This window comes from Olea europaea, unplaced genomic scaffold, assembly GCF_002742605.1.
Source record: "Olea europaea var. sylvestris unplaced genomic scaffold, O_europaea_v1 scaffold1844, whole genome shotgun sequence".
NCBI lineage: Eukaryota > Viridiplantae > Streptophyta > Magnoliopsida > Lamiales > Oleaceae > Olea > Olea europaea.
In genome coordinates, this window is record NW_019236213.1 from 71,057 (window position 1) to 91,542 (window position 20,486).

Below are 20,486 nucleotides of genomic sequence, written 5' to 3' on the forward strand. Positions count from 1 at the left end.
AGTTTCATGAATCAAGTTTCAGAGAGAATCAATGTGAGTTTTATGCATGGTTTGAGATTGTTTTTGTTTGTTCTGGAACAGAACAAAGTATATTTTGAGAGAAACTTTTTTTTATATATGAATTATTTGATTTGAGTACATGACAAACCTATTTATAGGATAGCATAAGACTACTAAGAGTCACACAATTACTAAGACTAATAATGACTAATAATGATGATGAATGCATCCACTAATAATGACTAATGATGGTGAATGCATCCATCTCTTCATCTTCCTCTCCAACACTCTTCATATTTCATCATGTGGAGAAAACCAAAAGTCTTCAATAATCAACATTCTCTTCCTTGAAGCTTTTGGGTAAAACTCCAATCTTCAATCTTAAGTCTTCAAACCTGGATTTGGGCAATGCTTTAGTGAACATATCTGCAATTTGAGATTCACCTGCACAATATTGGAGATGAACTTCTCCTTCTTTCTCAGCTTGTCTGATAGCATGGAACTTCACTTTAATATGCTTGGTTCTTCCATGATCAACTGCATTCTTTGCAACAGCAATGGCTGATTGATTATCCACCATGATAGTTGTAGGATCATCTTGACTTTTCGCAAGATCATTAAGAATTTTTCTCAACCAAATGGCATGATTTACAGCTGATGATGCTGCAATATATTCAGCTTCTGCTGTGGATTGTGCCACTACTTCTTGCTTCTTTGAATTCCAACAGAATGCTCCCAAACCAAGTGTAAATAGATAACCACTCGTGCTCTTCATATCATCCACGGAACCTGCCCAATCACTATCTGAATATCCAATCAAATTTGAGCCAACTCCTCCAGCAAAATAGATGCCATGATTTATTGTTCCTTTGATATACCTAAGGACCCTTTTGGCAATTACAAAATGTGTTTGTGATGGCTTGCTCATGAATCTAGAAAGTAAGCTTGCAGCAAACATCAAATCTGGTCTTGTTGCTGTCAAGTACAGTAAACTTCCAACAAGACTCCTATATTCCTTCTCATTGATTGGCTGGTCTCCATCTTCTTTGGATAATTTTGTGTTCAACGCAACTGGTGTATCAACTGGTTTACACTGCTGCATCTTGAACCTCTTCAAGATATTACTTGCATATTTCTTTTTGTGAAATGAAAATACCATTTTTTGTTTGCTCAACCTCAATGCCCAAAAAATACTTCATCTCTCCAAGATTTGTCATCTCAAATTCTTCCTTCAATTTATCAGCAAACAAATCAATTGGCTTTTTACTGTTTCCTGTGATGAGTAAATCATCCACATACATGGATAGAATTAGGATATCAGAATTTTCATCACTCTTCACATAAAGAGTATGTTCATTTTCACTCCTCCTGAATCCTTTAGCGCATAGATAACCATCTATTTTGCTGTACCAAGCTCTTGACGCCTGTTTCAAACCATACAAGGCCTTTTTCAGCTTGCATACATGATCAGGATAGATTCTAGACTGGAAACCTTCAGGTTGTTCAACAAAAACATCCTCCTCCAGTTCACCATTGAGAAATGCGGATTTTATATCCAACTGATGTATCTTCCACTTCTTTTGTGCTGCTAGTGCAATCAATAATCTGATGGTGTCAAACCTTGCAACCGGTGCAAAGGTCTCAAAATAATCAACACCACTTTCTTGTGCAAATCCTCTAGCAACTAACCTTGCTTTGTATTTGTTCACTGTGCCATTTGGATTCATTTTTGCCTTGTAAATCCACTTCACTCCAATCACTTTTCTTTCATCGGGACGAGGTACCAATTCCCAAGTCTGATTTTTATAAATCATCTCCATTTCAGTGACCATTGCATCAACCCATTCAGAATGTTGTTGTGCCTCTTCATAACTGCTGGGTTCAACCACTGCCATATTACACCTCTGATAAATCTCATTCAAAGATCTGGTTCCTCTAGGAGCCGAACTAGATCTTGAAGATTCAGAATTTTCTGCAGTAGGTGCGATAGATTCTATCTCGGAAGACTGAACTCCTGGTGTTGGAGTTGAAGTTTCCACTGGGATAGGAGAAAAAACTGCTACCTGTTGCTGTGTATTGGTTTCATTAAAATTCCACTTAGAACTTTCATCAAATTTTACATCACGGGATATCACAACTTTTCCAGTTTCTGGAAGATAGATTTTATAGCCCTTTGTCTGTGAACTATAGCCAATAAAGATCCCCTTCACAGCCTTTTGCTCCAACTTGCTTCTTTTCTGATCTGGGACATGAACATAGCACAAAGACCCAAAAACTTTCAGATGCTTGGCTGTAGGTTTCATTCCACACCATGCCTCAATAGGTGTCATATTTTTCACAGCTTTTGTAGACAACCTATTTTGCAAATAAACGGAAGTATAAACTGCTTCTGCCCAAAACGAATTTGGAAGTCCCTTCTCAGCTAGCATACATCTGGCCATCTCCATGACAGATCTATTTTTCCTTTCTGCCACTCCATTTTGTTACGGAGTGTAGGGAATGGTGAGCTGCCGATGAACTCCATAATCCTCACAGAATTGATTGAAGTTGGTAGATGTATACTCCTTGCCATTATCCGATCTCAAGGTCTGAATTTTACATCCAGATTGTGCCTCTACCATATTCTTGAATTTTTTGAACACATTGAACACATCTGACTTGTTTCTCATGAAGTACACCCAACACATTCTTGTAAAGTCATCAATGAATAGCACAAAATACAAATTATGACTCAAGGATGGAGTTTTCATGGGACCACAAATATCAGTATGCACAAGCTGCAATTTTCTAGATGCCCTCCATGCACCATCATTAGAAAATGACTCTCTATGCATTTTCCCCAAACTACAGCTCTCACATACTCCTCCAGATTCATGAATTTTAGGCAAATCTCTCACCATGCCATGAGAATGGACATATGACAAAGACTTGTAATTATAATGACCATATCTTCTATGCCACAAATCAGATTCATCCACATCAACTCTAGACATATTTGCAAGTAAGCTATGCCATTGAATGCTAAAACTTCTATTATGCATAGGCAAACTAGCAATTTCAACATCATGAGGATCATAGATTTTGGATTTCATATCTCGAAAATGCACACAATATTTCTTTTCAAGCATTTGACCCACACTTAGTAAATTTGAATCCAAGCCAGGCACTAAAAGTACTTCATCAATATATCTTGTACCTTTCTTTGTTTGGATAGCAATGGTACCCTTACCTTTGGCTGGTAGGACTCCTCCGCTTCCAATTTTCACTGTGGCCTTCACATTTGTGTCTAAATTGCAAAAAATCTGCTCCATATTGGTCATATGATTGGTGCAACCACTATCTACAAACCATGTTTCCTTGCTACTCAATTCAGCTCCATGAACAGCTACAAACAAATGGTTTTCACCATTCCTTTCATGTGCAAATGCTGCTTGCTGATTTTGATTTCTTTGTTGATATTGTGGCTGATTTAGATTCTGCTTTTTGGCTCTACAAAACTTTTCAATATGGCCCACTTGCCTGCAAAATTTGCATTGCTTTGTCTTCCAACACTTCTTCTCAAGATGGTTGGTTTTTCCACAATGAATACAAGGAGAAAATGAGTATCCTTTGCCTTTCTTCTTCCCTTCTTGGTGTTGTTTTCCTCCACCTTCACTTGAACTTTGCGGTTTAAACTTTGCCGCAAGAGCTCCTTCAATAGTTACCTCAGATCTTGATGTTAACCTTTGCTCATAGGCTAACAAAGCACCTGTAAGTTCAGTTAAAGAAAGACTTGACAGATCCTTTGTATGCTCTATAGCCGTGGTAACAGCATCAAACTTTTCGGGTAAGGTAATCAACATTTTTTGCACCACTCTTTTGTCTGGTAGCCGCCACTAATGCACCACCGCCTTCTCAGCCAACCCAATCTGACCACGACAAAATCATCCTCCAATTTGGCAAAGTCGGCAAGGATATGTTCACGATGGATTATCGATATCCCCTATCTGCTTTTCAGGCTTTTGCAATCTGCTTGAGCAGCTTTGACACCAAGTTAGCTTGTGAATAGAGAAATTCAGTGCCTTTATTATCATCATTGTATCTTATTCTCCTCTTCACACGAAATGGAGATTGTTTTTATTATGTTTATGACTCTGCTGTAGAACTAGATTATAATTACTACCTTTTACTCGTGGCAGGGTTTTTACCTTCAAAAAATAAGAAGAATAAAAATGAAAAATCCTGACTTATCTGTCTTGATAACCACTTCTATTAGCAGTTTTATAGTTTCATGAATCAAGTTCCAGAGAGAATCAATGTGAGTTTTATGCATGGTTTGAGATTGTTTTTAACGTCAGAAATGCTGCTTTTCGAATAAGCGCAGTTTTTTTTATTTTTTTTTTATTTTTATTTTTTTTTGTAATTAAAAAAAATGATTTTTATGTAAAATGGCAATTTTTCATATTCTGTTTTATGTTATTTTAGTTTTTTCAATTTTTCATTATTAAAAACATTTTCAACCCATTCATAAATTTTTTTTTTTTGTGTGTTAAGTTGTTGGTCTAACATCTTCGGTGTTCTATTTTATAATAATAATATTCACATTAAAAATACATAAAGCACGTAACTGATTTTTTCCTTGACACAATAAAAATCAACTCTCTTAAAAGCACAACAATATCAAATTATGTCTTACGAATGGAACTATTGTTTTACAAATGTAACATGTAATATATTTTACAATTGGAAGTATTGTCAATTACTATTGTCTACAGGAAGCCTAAACCAATATGTCAAAAAATAAAAATTACACATAAATTTATTTTTTTATTTTTTACTTATATATATAAATTATCCTTCAAAAATTGAAATGGACTAGGGGGAATGGAGCTGAAGCCTAGCTTAGTCCCGTTAAATCTGCCACTGACTATGAGAGTATTTATAAAGTGTAAGGTGTAAAGACTAAAGAAACATCTTTAACTCGAGTAGCTTTATAGCAGAATATCTTTGGCTCACTATCCCATGTTTATCAAATTGAGATTTTCCTTCTTGAATTTAGTAAGGTCCTTTGTGCACTAGAGCAACTTATTAAGATTAAGCACTGATGTACATGCTTCGAATTTCAACGACGACTGCTCTTTGATCCCTAGGCGACCCTCCTAGGTTAAGGTCGGCCCATCCTTAGCTTATAGGGCATCGACATTGGCTTCAAGGGTGTCGGCCTCGACTTAATCCTTGACTCAAGGGAATAGACTATACTTTAGCCTAGGCCTTAGGTATTGGCTACAAGAATTTTAACTGTTTCTTTTCTTGTTGACTAGCCTCCAAATTGTCATGTTAACTAGATAAAACATTGCCCTTTTATTGCTTTTAGGATACTGAAGCAAAGCCTATGCATGCCATTACTCCTGTTCTCCTATCCACAGTGGAAAGTCTTATCTTGTCATCGTTGAATAAAACCTTATTTAAAATTCTGACATGTGGAGAGAACCCGTAAGTAAGGTTCTCATGCCATATCAGCAAATGAACAATTTTATCATGCCCACTATGAATAGAAGAACAATTTCATGTTTGCTATATATGCACTAGATAGGTTATCATATGTGGAAAATAAATCATTAAGTTTCTTGTACTCTATACACCTTATCTATTTAATTAATTTAGTATTGTTTCTATTTCTTTTCAACATTTGTTTATTTCATACTTCAGACTCTTTTTAATGACACTGTCATTCTTATTCACTTCTTTTTTCAGCATCAAATGTGAAAATTGGTAAAATCACTTGTTTGCTCATCAAATTTGTGTTTTATTTTTAAAATTTTCCAAATGCTCTTCAGTTCTTACCTTAGGATTTCTAACCATGCTTTCATTTTGATTATAGATGCTTGTGTACCTGGTATATTTAATCTCTAAGGTAAGTCATAGTACCTTCTAAATTTTAGCTTCTATTTTACTAATTAAAATCAAGGAATTAGAGATAGATTGTGTCGTTTAAAGAACATGCACGCTAAATAGTTGGTAGAACAATGGAACAAAGAGAAGAACTTCTTGGTTAGTGCTGGTTTCTGTGAATTCCTCTCCATGTCAAGTTGTAGAACTTTGGTGGAGCCTTCTGTATTTCTTTTAAAGCTGAACTTTCACAGCACATTTCGTCAAAAGGATTGGATAGTACCAAGGAAAAAGAGAGCTAAAAACTTGTTCATTATACTCCAATACTGCGCACTTAGTTTCCACGGAGGGGGCAAGTATGATATTTGCACGCTTCAGGCACCGTTTTTCTGTACATGTTATTGCCAGGTGTTGCAAATTCTTGTCGATTCAAGAAAAAATTTTGAAGAACCTGCAAGCTTTCTGTTATTGGTTTTAAGTGTAATATTTGATATGTTTCTTTTTGCAGGCAATTTCTTGGTTTTCATGTGTCGACCCATTAAGATGAAGTGAGCAACAAATTCTCCATTTATAATTCCAAGTATACATGTTTACTTCAAGTAAATCCACGCCAGAAGAATTAGTAATGTGTCAGGAGAAATTACTACAAGAAGCATCCTTGCAACTTGCATATTTGTAATTTCTTAATTATCTTTTAAGAAAATGAGACATAATTATGCGTGGCAAGATCCTGACATGCACCTTCTTATAGAAATTTTGCCTCACCTTCTCATAGACATAATTCCAGATGTCTCCTTACTGCGATTTGCAAAATGATGTTGTGATCCATTGTAAAATGTAGAATGGTACTTGTGACCGAAAACATGTGGAGGAAATTCGTATCCATAGAGCCACAATTTCTCTCTTTATTCTTAGAGATGTTGAAATATGGAAGACGCATACAGACTTTTAGGAAATGAATATGATGAGAGATAAAAATCAACCATCATTTAATAAACGCCCATTCAGGTTACATATTTACCTTATACAAATCAATTTTTGCCCACTTTCATACAAAAAAAGAAAAAAAAATTAATTATGACCTGAATTATAGAAAGTTTCTCAAACTTTGATATTTCTGAAAATATAATATTAAAGAATGGTAAATTGGTAAACTCAAGAAGCAAATATGCCAACTAGTTATAAGCTCACAAATGATTTCAAGAGAGAACAAATCTGCAACGAAACATAAATTTCAAGATCAACAAATACATAGTTGTTGATGCAGTAATAAATGGGTGCAGCCATAACATAAAATGTGTCTTCTGATTTAGTTTCTAATGCAATATTGTTTTGTTGGATCAGGAAAATATGTCATTGGTATAAATTATAGCCTATTTCTACAGTCATCCGGACGCGGCAATCGGTAAAGCTAGTCTGTAAAAGATTTCTTTATCTACAACACCAAACTATGCAGAAAAACTGCACATAGTGCAGCTGATACCCACCAAACATATCCATCAAAAAATCATCTTAGATCACTTAAAGGCTTCAACAGCTACATTCAGCTTTTATCTCGGTAGAAAGTTCACTATCAAATCAATATCCAACCAGATCATTTTCCCGGATCAGAATGTCTTCCAGCGACATTACTAAAACTCCAGCAGTCAACAATGAACTAGTTTCTTCAGTATTTATCATCAATCATAACTTCGAGACTACCTAAAAGTTCATGGAACGCACTCTCCTCAGAATCCTTGGAGGTCTCTTCCCCTCTACCACTGGAATCAAGTTCTCCATGAGCTGCACGTAAAATAGAAACAAAAGAAATGGGAAAAGAATGTTAAAGATGCAGTAAAGAATTCAATATATGTTGGTTGAAATGAATAGAAGTAGAATCGACTTCCATGATAGAATTGCATATGTGAGTACCCAAGTATGGGGCTTCAGGAGACACTGACATCTCATCCGTCAAGATAAAATTCAAAAATCAGGTGCCAATCTTAAAGGCCGGATAATTATATTTCACATTCTAGGAGATTTTTTATTTCTAAGAGTCACAATTCAGATCCATTGTTACAAAGGATTGTGAGATTACAGAAATGATACAGTGCACGACCTTAGAAACAATCAGCCTTTTGTACGGGAAATGTGTTGATGCAAATCTACATAAGCTCAATATTTCAAAGTATCTTGAAACAGGATAAGCTTACAAGATGAATTAGTATTACCAGATCAAAATTTTAGTCAAATTCGATTGAAAATGCACCTATGAACAAAATTCAGATAACATTTTAGTCAAATTTGATTGATAACGTGCCAACGGAAAAAATTGCAGTCAAATTTGATTCGAAATTTGCCAATGAACCAAAGTCACGTGAAATTTTAGTTAGATTTGATAGGAAACGTACCAATGAACCAAATTCAGGTCAAATTTGATTGAAAACGCGCCAATGAACAAAATACAGACGAATTTTTAGTCGAATTTGATTTGAAACGCACTAACGAACAAAATTCTGGTGAAATTTTAGTCAAATTTAATTAGAAACACACCAATGAACTAAATCCCTGTGAAACTTTAGTCAAATTTGATTGAAAACCTGCCAATGATCCAAATCCATATAAAATTTTAGTCAAATTTGATTGGAAACGTGGCAACAAACAAAATTCAGATGAAATTTTAGTCAAATTTGATTTGATTCATGTTAATGAACGAAACCCAAGTGAAATTTTACTCAAATTTGATTGGAATTGCACCAACGAAAAACCTACTTGAAATTTTAGTCAAATTTGATTGAAAAAGCATCAATCTTGTTGTTCAACAATGTTACATCTATATTTGCAAAAAAAGGAAAACAAGAAATGTTCTCAATAATAGTGCATATGTAACTACACCCTATAATAAAGAAAGCATGTGACTAAAGTAACTAAATTTTTACCATAAATTCTTTAGATGCCTAAGTTCAGCTATTTACTGTAATCAAATTGAGTATTACAGAGAAAGTATAAACATAAAAGAACTACGAATCAAGACACTATCAAATATTGAAAGTACAAAATAATAACAAAAACGTAGAAAAATTATTGACAAATTATAATGCATTGTTAAGATACTACGTCATATGGACGTAAATCTTGAAATCAAAAAACTTATCTCTTAAAAAAGGGATTTCACACAAATAATTATAAATTACTCATCATATTACCTTGAAATGGAAATGGAAAAAATTATGAGTACGATTCAAACTTGTACCACGATTAATATGAATTCCAAGCTCGATATTTCAATAATTCATTGTACAACTAAAAAATACCATACAATTAGGTGTGAGGTCGATTTTAGGGGAAGGAAGAAAAGTATCTAAGGTGAGAGGTCGAGTTTTGGGGAAGGAAGAAAAGTAGCTATAAATTGGAATTTTATTTTTGGCTCGAAGCTGTTACAGATGGGACGGGTCAGGTTTAATATTACCGTTGGAATCACCAATGGACATTTTCGTTGGTATATGCTTAAGCAATTTTTAATTTTTTATTCCAAATTTACTTACGAAAAAGTCCATCGGTAAATATTTTAAAAATATTTATTTTTTTATTCAAAGTTTACCAACGGAAAACCACCAACAACTGGTATATGTTGTTGTTTTCGTTGGTAAATCTTGCCTTTTTAATTTAAAATAATTAAATTCATATATTGTCGAAAATCCGTTGGTAATCCGTCACTATTAGCAATGGAAATGGACCGTCGGTAATTTTCCATCGTTGAAGCCGCTATTTCTAGTAGTATTGATGTACAAATTTTTTTTTACAGGCCTCTTACAGATAACACACATTGGTAGGGTGGGTGATTTATTTTTTGGAATGAAATATTCACATGGGGCCCACCCCCATGTGGGATTTTCGTGATGCTTTTGGCAATGGTTTTTCTGTACACTTGGATTTACTCATAAATATTTGACAGCTACCATGTAAATCAGTGTGGGATGAGATATAAGAATGCTTAAAAATTACTTTTCCCTCTCTACATTTCTGTGAACGAACTAGTGAAATAGCTATCACTCAACTCCGTCATAAAAATGTATATTTATGTGGTACCCATTGGTATAACTTATAATCATTTCAAACAATAATGTAGGATGCCTCTTCCTTATTATTATTTATATTTTTAATTCATCAAAGGTTGGGCTTGCTGTAACTATAACTATGTTGGCAGGTTTCTATCACTCTTGAGGTGACCTCAATGAAAGTGTGCAAGGAAATTATGAGCCAACTTATCAAAACTTACGGTGCTTCTCATCTGAGTAAGCGAATGTTGGCCTATGATGGAAGAAAGATTGCTTACTCCACAGTTCCACTGCCCTTTACATCCAAGGATTTTGTTGTCAAGCTTGTTGACCACGTGAATTCTTATGGATTAAAAGTAGCAAGCATTTATCTGATTTGATGTAATGTTTTGTACTTATATGTGGTGTGGGTAATATTTGGAACTTTTGAGATCTTTTATTTGATTACTTGTTTCTACAATATATCAATGTTTGAGTGTTAAATATGGAATTACGTTCAAGGCATCTGATAAAATGATGTGCAGGAAAGTAAATGTTTCATTGTTGAAACTGTCAATAACTTTTCCGTTGTTTAAACTTCACCCCTTTTGTTGGTTCAAGTCGATCGTTTTTGGTTTAGCTTAAAAAGTTTATTTATAAGCGACCTTACTTGTAAGTATATAAGTAAGTTTCAAAATAAATAAATATTTTTATTTGTCAAGTTGGAAATAATCAATTCACTTTCAATGGCTACGCAATTGTTACTTACAAAATAAGCAACTTTTTCTTTATATAAAATTAATAAAAAGGTAAAAATATTCAAATTTGTTTGGAAACAAGAAGATATTTAAAGTTATATGATGCCATTTCAAACTCTATTTGAGGCACAATAGTAACTCTTCCCCTTGTTATCTCTCATCTCTTTTCTCGTACAATTGCGATTTTTTTTCTTTTTCCGTTGACTTTACTACATTAAGTTACTTTCGTTTCTTAAGTTAGTTATACATGCTTTTAATCACCTAATTTAATTGAATAACCTAGATCTTTACACTGTCTGCTTCATAATTCAGGAGGGAGCGTGATTTCAAGGTGTCAATAAAATTTGCTTCTACTGCTGATCTTTTTCATCTTAAGAAATTTATACAGAGAAGATAGTTTGATGCCCCCCAAGAAACCATTAAAGCTCTTGATATCGTTCTCAGAGGGAAGCCATTCATCAAGTGCCTATCTCTTATCACCCTGATACAAAAATTCATATTTACTTTTCTAGTTTCAATATCAGTAACTTTCTATCCTTAAATTTTAGTTATGAAATTGTTGGAAGGTCCTTCTTTCCTCCTAAGTTGGGAGGGATAGGGAATCTTGGGGATGGGTTGGTATATTGGAAAGGATTCTATCAAAGTCTACGTCCAACCCAGATGGGCCTTTCTCTAAACGTTGGTAGGCTATGATTTTAGATGTTTTTATGCCCATATTTATGGTTTGTTGCCCTATGGTATTCTCCACTATTCCCTAAGCATGTTTTCTCTTTTATGAAGCTAAAATTAATTTATTCCGCCATAGTTCTAAAGCTAACCGTTTCTGGTACATGGGGATCACTACTGTTAAAACTAAGAGAATAGAGGAAGAATTGTGAATAAATTATGTATTCTGTGATGAATAAAATTGTACAAGAGCCCTCCTTTTATAGGTGAAGGAGGCAATCACATAAGGTAAGTAATTAATGCTAATTACACAAATCATGCTCTAATTATATAATTACACAAATCATAGAGATTGACCAAATCATGGAGATTGGTCAATCAATATAATTATGGAGATATGCTAACATCCCTCCTCAAACTCAAGGTGGTATTGAAGATGCTAACTGGAGTTTGCAAACCAAAGAACGATGGTGACCAGGTGGATGAGCCTTTGTGAAGATATCAGCCAGCTGATCAGTCGAAGGAACTAAGAAGAGGTGAATTGTCCCTTCCTGAAGATGATGACCCATAAAATGACAGTCGATCTCGATGTGTTTTGTGCGTTCATGAAAGACATCGTTATGAGCAATCTGGATAGCACTATAATTGCCACAATAAAGTGGAATGCTAAAGGGCTGAGGAATACCCATATCTTGGAGAAGCCAAAGAAGTTCGGAAGTAGTGTCAGCAAGGGCTCGATACTCGGCCTCAGTGCTAGAGCAAGCAACAATGGTCCACTTTTTGCTCTGCCAAGAGATAAGGGAGTCACCAAGTAGAAAAAGAAAACCAGTGGTAGATCGACGATAAGTAGGGTCTCCTGCCCAATCAACATCAAAGTAAACCTTCAACGTCAAGGACGAGTGAGAGGAAAAGTGAAGCCCATGAAATAATGTTTCCTTCACATAGCATAAGATGCGAAGAACAGTTGCTTGGTAAATGGAACGAGGAGCTGATATAAATTAGCTAACAAGATGCACTACATAGGCAATGTCTGGTCTAGTGACAGTGAGATAAATCAGGCTTCCAACAAGCTGTCGATAATGAGTGGCATCAGGAAGGAGCTCCTCATCAGTAGGATGAAGTTTGATGTTAGGCTCCAGCGGACTATCAGCTATCTTACAATTTGTGAGACCAGCACGGGTGAGAATATCAGAAGCATACTTGGCTTGGGTCAAAGAGTAGCCATCAGTGGTAGGAGACACTTCTAAGCCGAGGAAGTAGGTAAGAGAACCAAGGTCTTGCATCTCAAAATGCTGACATAGAAACTGCTTAAGCTCATGTATACCATAATTATCATCACCAATAATGATCATATCATTAACATAAAATAGTAGAATAGTGATGTCAATGTCGGTGTCAGTGTGATGAGTAAAAAGAGTAGAATCAATGGGGCTAGAAGCAAACCCAAGCTGTGCAACAGTGGAGCTAAACTTGGCAAACCAAGCACGGGGAGCTTGCTCAAGCCCATATAATGCGCGTCAGAGACGACAGACTATACTAGGAGGAAGAGAATACCCTGGAGGAGGCTACATATAGACCTACTCTACCAAATTACCATATAAGAAGGCATTTTTGACACTCATCTAAAATAAAAGCCATCGACGTGCAATGGCGACGGCCAAAAGAGAACGGATGGAGGTCATACGAGCAACAGGGGTAAATGTCTCCTCGTTGTCAATGCCAAACTCCTGAGTAAAGCCCTTTACTACTAAACGAGTTTTATGTCTTACTTCAAAACCATCGGAGTTCATTTTCCTCTTATACACCCATTCGTTCCCAACTACGGTCTTTCCAGGATGTAGGTCAACCAGATCCCAAGTATGGGTTTTGTGAAAAGCGTCAAGTTCTTCAAACATAGCTTGCTACCAAACAAGGTCAGAACAAGCTTCGCGATAATTGTGAGGCTCATGAAGAAAGTCAAGAGTAGAAAAATAATGGTAATCACTAAGATGGATAGGAGGTGCTCTTACCCTACTAGAACGACGAACATCCAAATCGGAGGACTCCAGAGGGATGGATGCAATGGCATGATCATCAGCCGATCCAGTTTTGTGAGAGGTAGGCATGGAGTGATCACCAAATGAGCTGACATGAACTGCATTAGAGGAAAAATCTAGAGAGAGGTCTATGGCAGGGCCAGTGAAAATGGGAGAGTATGAAAGGCAATCGGATGAAAGTGAAAAGATACTAGTGAACACTTTGTGTTCCTAGAACTGAAGCACCGATAACCCTTGTGTTCAATCCGATAACCAAGAAAGCAACAGAAACGAGAACCAAGTTCAAGTTTTGTACGTTCATGAGGTGGAAGTAAGATAAAGCAAGCGCAACCAAACACTTTGAGAAGAGAATAATCGGGTATCTTTCCATAGAAAACCTCATATGAAAACTTATTGGAGAGAGCAGGGGTTGGAACTCGATTAATAGTGTAAATAGCGGTAAGGGCAACTTCTCCCCAAAAGAATTTCGAGAGGGATGCGAGAAAAGTTGAGAGCGAACAGTTTTAAGAATGTGACGATGTTTATGTTCTGCATGGCCATTCTGTTGGGAGGTGTATAGACAGGATAGATGGGATAAAGTACCTACCTCTTAAAGTTCTTCAAGGAAAGAGGCAGAAGTACACTCCATGGCATTATCAGACCGAAAGACTTTAATGGTGCGATCAAACTAAGTTTTTATCATCTGCTTAAAATCACGTAAAACATTAACTAACCCAGTGCGATCATGTAAAAGATAAATCCACGTAGGTCCCCAAATATCAGAATGAACCAAATCAAAAGGTATAGAAGACAAAGAATTACTTTCATTAAAAAGTAAAGCTTTCTATTTCCCAAATTGACAAGACACACAATCAAAATGTTCAAATTTAACATTACTTAAGTAACCACTAGAAGCTAAAGACTGAGCATGAGATAAGGATGTATGATCGAGACGAGAATGCCAAACACTGGAAGACACAACAGTACTAAGAGATTGAGGAGAACAAGAACCAGGCAAATGCAGAGATGTAAGCTCAAAAATGCGACCAACTTTACTCCCAGTCCCAACTAGCTAGCCCGTCTTCGGATCTTGCACATCACACCCTTTGTGAGAAAAGGTTAAGATAAAAACACTTTCAACAAGTTGACCAACAGAAAGGAGATTTAGAGACAAATTAGGCACAACTAATGTGTTAGGTACAGAAAGGGTAGGAGTAGAAATGTGACCAAAATGACTAACAGACATATGTGAACCATCAGCAGTATAAATTAAAGAAATGGGATTTAAAGACTTCCTATGGGTAACTAAAGAGGAATCAGAGATCATATGATTGCAATAGGTAGAATCAAGAAACCAAGATGTAGAGTTACCTGTGGAGGCTGATAAAGCAGTAGAAGTATGGGATATAACATGGGTGACAATTGCCTTAATGTCAGTTGTAGAAAGTGACAACAAAGAAGGTGCAGAAGAGAAATCAAAAGTCGATGAGCTGGTGGAGACAGTAGCAACAGGCTTGGAAGAGTAAGATGCATTAGCCTTAAGAGCATCCTTAGTCTTCTTCTTAGGATAATCAGAAATACGGTGGCCATTTTCCTTACAATAGTGGCATTGGTCGTTGAAACATCACGATTTAGAAGAAGCAACAACTGTAGCAGGAGTGGCCAGAGATAGATGAGCTATATGGAGCAGTAGCCAAGACCATATCCGTAGAATGAATCCAACGAGTCTGTTGTCGTGTTTCCTCAGAAACTAGCTTCGTAAGGGCAACCTCAAGTGTAGGAAGAAGAGATCGATGGAACAAAGATGCTCGAGTATTCTCAAATTCATCCCGAATATACATCATAAAATACATGAATTGATGACGATCACAATATTCAGGGAAAAGCTTAATTGACTTTTCATCAGAAAAAATAGGGTCAGCTTGAGAAAGCTCATCCCAAATGTTACTAACCTGAACATGAAACTCAGCGATAGACTGTCCAAGTTCTTGATGCATTTGAGAAAGCTTAGTCTCCAACTGAAACTCTAGAGTAGCATCACTACCACAATTGCAGCGTTTTGCCAAAAAATCCTAAGCAATTTGGCATTCTGGAACTTAGGGAGTAGACTCGAAATGGAAGGGGCTAATATATTAATAACCAGGAAAGGATTTTACATGAGTACTTTTCCATTCATCAAGGGCCTCATCAAACTCTTTTGTGGATTGCTTGTCAGTTTTCGTCGATTTTTGCTTTGTTCTAGTGACAAAACGCCATAATCTCCAACCAATCATAAAAACTGACATTTGTTGGGCCCAAGTATTGTAGTTGGAACCATTCAAATTAATCTCTATAGGACGAGCAACATCATTTGAAGAAGCCATAACAGAAAAATGATAATGCTAATCGAGTCAGAGCAAAGGATAACACTAATGGAATGAGCACGAAAAATCCACGACAAATGTGGCAATGTTGGATCAAAATGATTTTTGCACCAAACAAAAGCTCTGGAGCAATAGGATCGATTTATGGTATTGGAATACCAAAAGAATCGATGAACGAAGGCTAGAAGTGGTAACAGAGCGACGAAATGCATAAAACCAAAAAAAAAAGACACTAACTAGAGGCCAAGAACTAAAGATGGCTCTGATATCATGTTAAAAACTAAGAGAAAAGAGGAAGAATTGTGAATAACTTCTGTATTCTGTGATGAATAAAAACTGTACAAGAGCCCTCCTTTTATAGGTGAAGGAGGCAAGCACATAAGGTAAGTAATTAATGCTAATTATACAAATCATGCTTTAATTATACAATTACACAAATCATGCTCTAATTATACAATTACACAAATCATGGAGATTGACCAAATCATGGAGATTGGTCATTCAATATAATTAGGGAAATATGCTAACAACTACTTGATTCAATTTTCTGAATGCCATTTGTAGACATGTCCGCCGGAGCATTTTATGAGCTGATTCTAGTTTCTGATTTTGTTACCAACTACTTGTGTAGGGATCTAACAAGGCCATTGTCATATCAAGATCGAATTAAGTTATGACTGACTAGGCATTTAGTGCAGGATTTTACTTTATTACTAAGAACTCAAAGGTTCCGCACATTGAAGAAACAAGTGATTATGAACTATGATATCTTTAGTACCAATGTGTCATAACTCATGCGACGGAAAATGTTATTCTTGTCTAATGAGAACTATTTTATGGCAGAAACATTAGGGGTTTACCAGATATAATTGTTGTTTATTAGTTATATCCATTTCCATCCATTTTTTGCTCTCGTCTATCAATTAGAAAGTGATTTATCTGCTTTGATTTTTTTAGGTGAAAAGGACTTTGAAAGGTCTTAGAGTTGAGCTCAATCATACGGAGCGTGTCAAACATTACAAATTATCAAGCATGTCAACTGTACCAGCACAACAGTTGATGTAAGCTCATTCATTTCTTATTTGAGTTTAATTTCTATTAATTTGGTTGCAACAAAGTAGTGTTGGGACAATTCAAAAGGTGTTAACATGTTGCAAATTTTTTTAGTTATATCATATAGAAAAAATATGTTTTATTTTCTTATAATCATTTTCAATTTTCATCATCTCTTTTCCTTCTCTACAGCTTGGCATTTTCAGTTAACATTATTGTTAATTTAACATAATCTAAGCAAAATTGAGAAACCTTGCTAGGAAAATATGGCAGCAATTCACGTTGGCTGCTGGATCTGTTTTCTCATATTTATATATAATATACAATTGCAATCAATGAACCTAATAGATGAAAAATACTAAACTACCCTTTCTTATAAAATAAAAGGAATAAATGGTAAATAAATACATATATATACACGTTAACAAGTATAACTATTTTATAATTATTAACTGATTTGCTTTTTGTAATTGAATCACATTATAATTCAATATTTGGGATTTGACTCTTTTCTTTCCAACGGAGTAGGTTTTCCTTCGATGATACGGGGGCAAAAATATCTATAGTGCAGTATTTTCGATAAAAGTACAATATAGCACTCAAGTTTCCACAATTGCTGCAATTCAGGCTGGCACAAAGCCTATATATTTTCCAATGGAGGTTTGTTTTTATTATTCTGTCTGCAATTTTCCATGGACCATGCCTCTGGATTTAACTATAATGGCGTGTTCTTTCTTTACAGGTTTGTAAGATTGTTGATGGGCAAATGTATTCACGGAAGTTGAACGAGAAACAAGTTACTACACTTTTGAAAGCAGCCTGCCAACGTCCGCGACAAAGAGAACGAAGCATCATTGAGGCATTGATATTTGAGATCCCAGCATTTCTTCTTTTCTCTTTTATTTCTTTATAGCTATATCTTAATAACTATTTAGATAAAGAAACTATTTGTTTTATAATAATTTGGTTTACTTGTAGATGGTTAACTCTAACAATTACAATGGTGACATGCTTGTGAACAGAGAGTTTGGGATTCAGGTTAGGCCTGAACTCTAATCCATTGAAGCAAGGGTTTTCCCAGCCCTAACGATAAATTTTGTCAATATTTATTTACTGAATTACTTTAATCATACTTCTTCTACGACTTGTGACATTATGTTACTTTGGATGTCAACTGAAATATCATGAGACTGGACGTAAATCTCATGTTGAGCCAAGAGTAGGAGTATGGAATATGATTGACAAGGTGACTGTTCTTAGCTGAATGATGTGTCTTTCAGGCTGTTTTAACCGTCAGCATAGAGTTGGATTTGTTTCTATATTCACATATTGAAAGTTCAATAAGTGAATTGAATGAGCACGTTGCCTCTTAAACGTATTATTTCCTTTCCAATACAAATTATTTAAAATTATTAATTCATTAACCTACATTATCTCATGTCTGACTTCACGTTGAGTTATAATTTGTAGATGATGTTGAGTTTTACTTTTTGAATATTATTGCTTTTTCCCTCTATTGTTAAAGTTGTCTTCGATGAAAACATTTGTGTTCTTGTTTAGAAAATGGTTGATGGTGGCAAAGTGGAATTCTAGACATGTATAAACTTTTCGCAGAGTTTCAATGCTGATTTAGAGAGGTTCTGCAATGAATTAATTGGCATGTGTAATAGCAAAGGGATGGTATGGCCTTTTAATCTTTGCATTGAGTTGTGCTTTGGAAAGCATTAACCGCACTTCAAATGTTAGTTACAGCACTGGAATCTTGTGCTTGCTTTTAGGAATTCAATCGAAGACCTTTGGTTCCTATTCGATCTGCTCATCCTCGTCAAATAGAGAAGGCTCTCTTTGATTTGCACACTGATTCTTCAACTAGATTAGCGTGCTTGAAACTGATCGGAAAATAACTTTAGTTGCTAATAGTCATTTTGCCTGATGTCAGGGGTCTTATGGTTAGCTATAAATCTTTCGGATTTAAAATTTCTAAAGCAATTCATTATCTTGAATTGTGGTATTTTATTTTTTCAGGTCAAATCAAGCGAGTTTGCGAAACAGAGTTGGGAATTGTCTCGCAATGTTGTCAGCCCAGTAATGCATCTAGATAGACTAAACAATATCTTAAGAATGTTGCTCTAAAAGTCAATGTGAAGGTTTGCTAGGATATCATGTGCCCAAATAGTCTACTTTGATCTTCAATTTCCTTCCTACTCTAAATAAATTGCTCCTTGTCTTTTCTCTATTTTTTTTTTCATGGTTATATTTCAACTAGGTTGGTGGCCGAAATACTGTTCTGGAGCTAGCTTCTAATAGAAGAATGCCTTACCTAACTGATTGCCCTACAATCATATTTGGGGCAGATGTAATCCATCCTTGACCAGGGGAGGATTTCAGCCCTTCCATTGCTGCAGTATGTTGAAACTTCTTCTCTCTATTGCTCCTCCCCTCTTTTGAAAAGGAAAGATAAAAGTTGAGATTGTATTATTTACAGGTAGTGGCTTCAGTCGACTGGCCAAAAGTAACAAAGTACAGTGGGTTGGTTTCTGCACAATCTCCTCAGGAAGAGATCATACAAGATCTCTACAAAACAACTGAAGATCCTAATAGAGGTATTGTTCATGGTGGCATGATAAGGTCCTTAAAATTACCTCTTAAGTCTAATGTTTTTCCTCTTCCTCTCTTTCCATTCACTTCCATTTTGTAGGGAACTGTTGCTTGTATTCAAAGATTCTATTGGTCAACTACCTTGGAGAATTATCTTCTACCGGTTAATAGACTTAAACCATTCTTTCAATTGTTTCTGTGTTTTACTACACATGCTGTGAAATGCAATGCTGATATTTTTTGAATGACAGTGATGGAGTTGGTGAATGGCAGTTTTACCAAGTTCTTTTGCATGAAATGAATTCAATCCAGAGGGTATGTGATATTTAGGTTTCTTTATCCTTTTTTTTCTTTTAACTTTAAAGTATTCAGTTTACGTGATGTGTTCCTTACCATATTGTATCTGAATTGGAGCTTTCTTCAGGCTTGTGTTTCAATTGACAAAACTTACCTACCACCTGTTACCTTTGTTGTGGTTCAAAAAATGTACCATTCACATTTCTTCTCTTCCAATCATGGGGATTGAAATACAACAAACAAGAGTGGAAACATTTTGCTAGGTATGAAATTTTTTGGTTCATACACGGAGCAGCATCTGTCACTTGTTTTTCCTGTATTTGATCACATGGTTTACTTCGATGACCAGGTACTGTCATTGATACCAAGATATGCCACCCCCAACGGGTTTGATTTTTACCTCTGTAGCCATGCTGGGACTCGAGTACTTCGATTCATGCTGTTTAGTCAGTTTGCAGGCATTATCTTTGTATATACGTGCATTTGCTTTGTAAGAAATGCATATATAGCTTAGATTATCTTTAATAGGATATGTATTGATGCTTTACTTTAGATTTCTGATATACGTTTATACATCAAACAGGGAACTAGCCGCCTCACACATTACCATGTATGACAAAACCAAATTCGTTCGTTTACCGTGAAACTATAATCCTTTCGTCTATATGATCCAATCAATTACAAGATATGGATTTGTGTCAATCTCGATCATCGATCATATCTTTCACTCCACTATTACGTCAATATAAGTCGAAAACTCCTTTTCGACTTATGAGTACACCTTGGCCAAGGATTTCATCATCGACTTAATTGAATGAAACGCAGATCATAATCTCCTACTATCTAAGAGTG

At 35.6% G+C, this 20,486-nt stretch overlaps 1 pseudogene; it reads left to right on the forward strand.

The window, feature by feature from the left end:
* Window positions 1-10,102: 10,102 nt before the first annotated feature.
* LOC111378641 lies at window positions 10,103-20,250 on the forward strand (annotated as a pseudogene).
* Window positions 20,251-20,486: the final 236 nt, after the last annotated feature.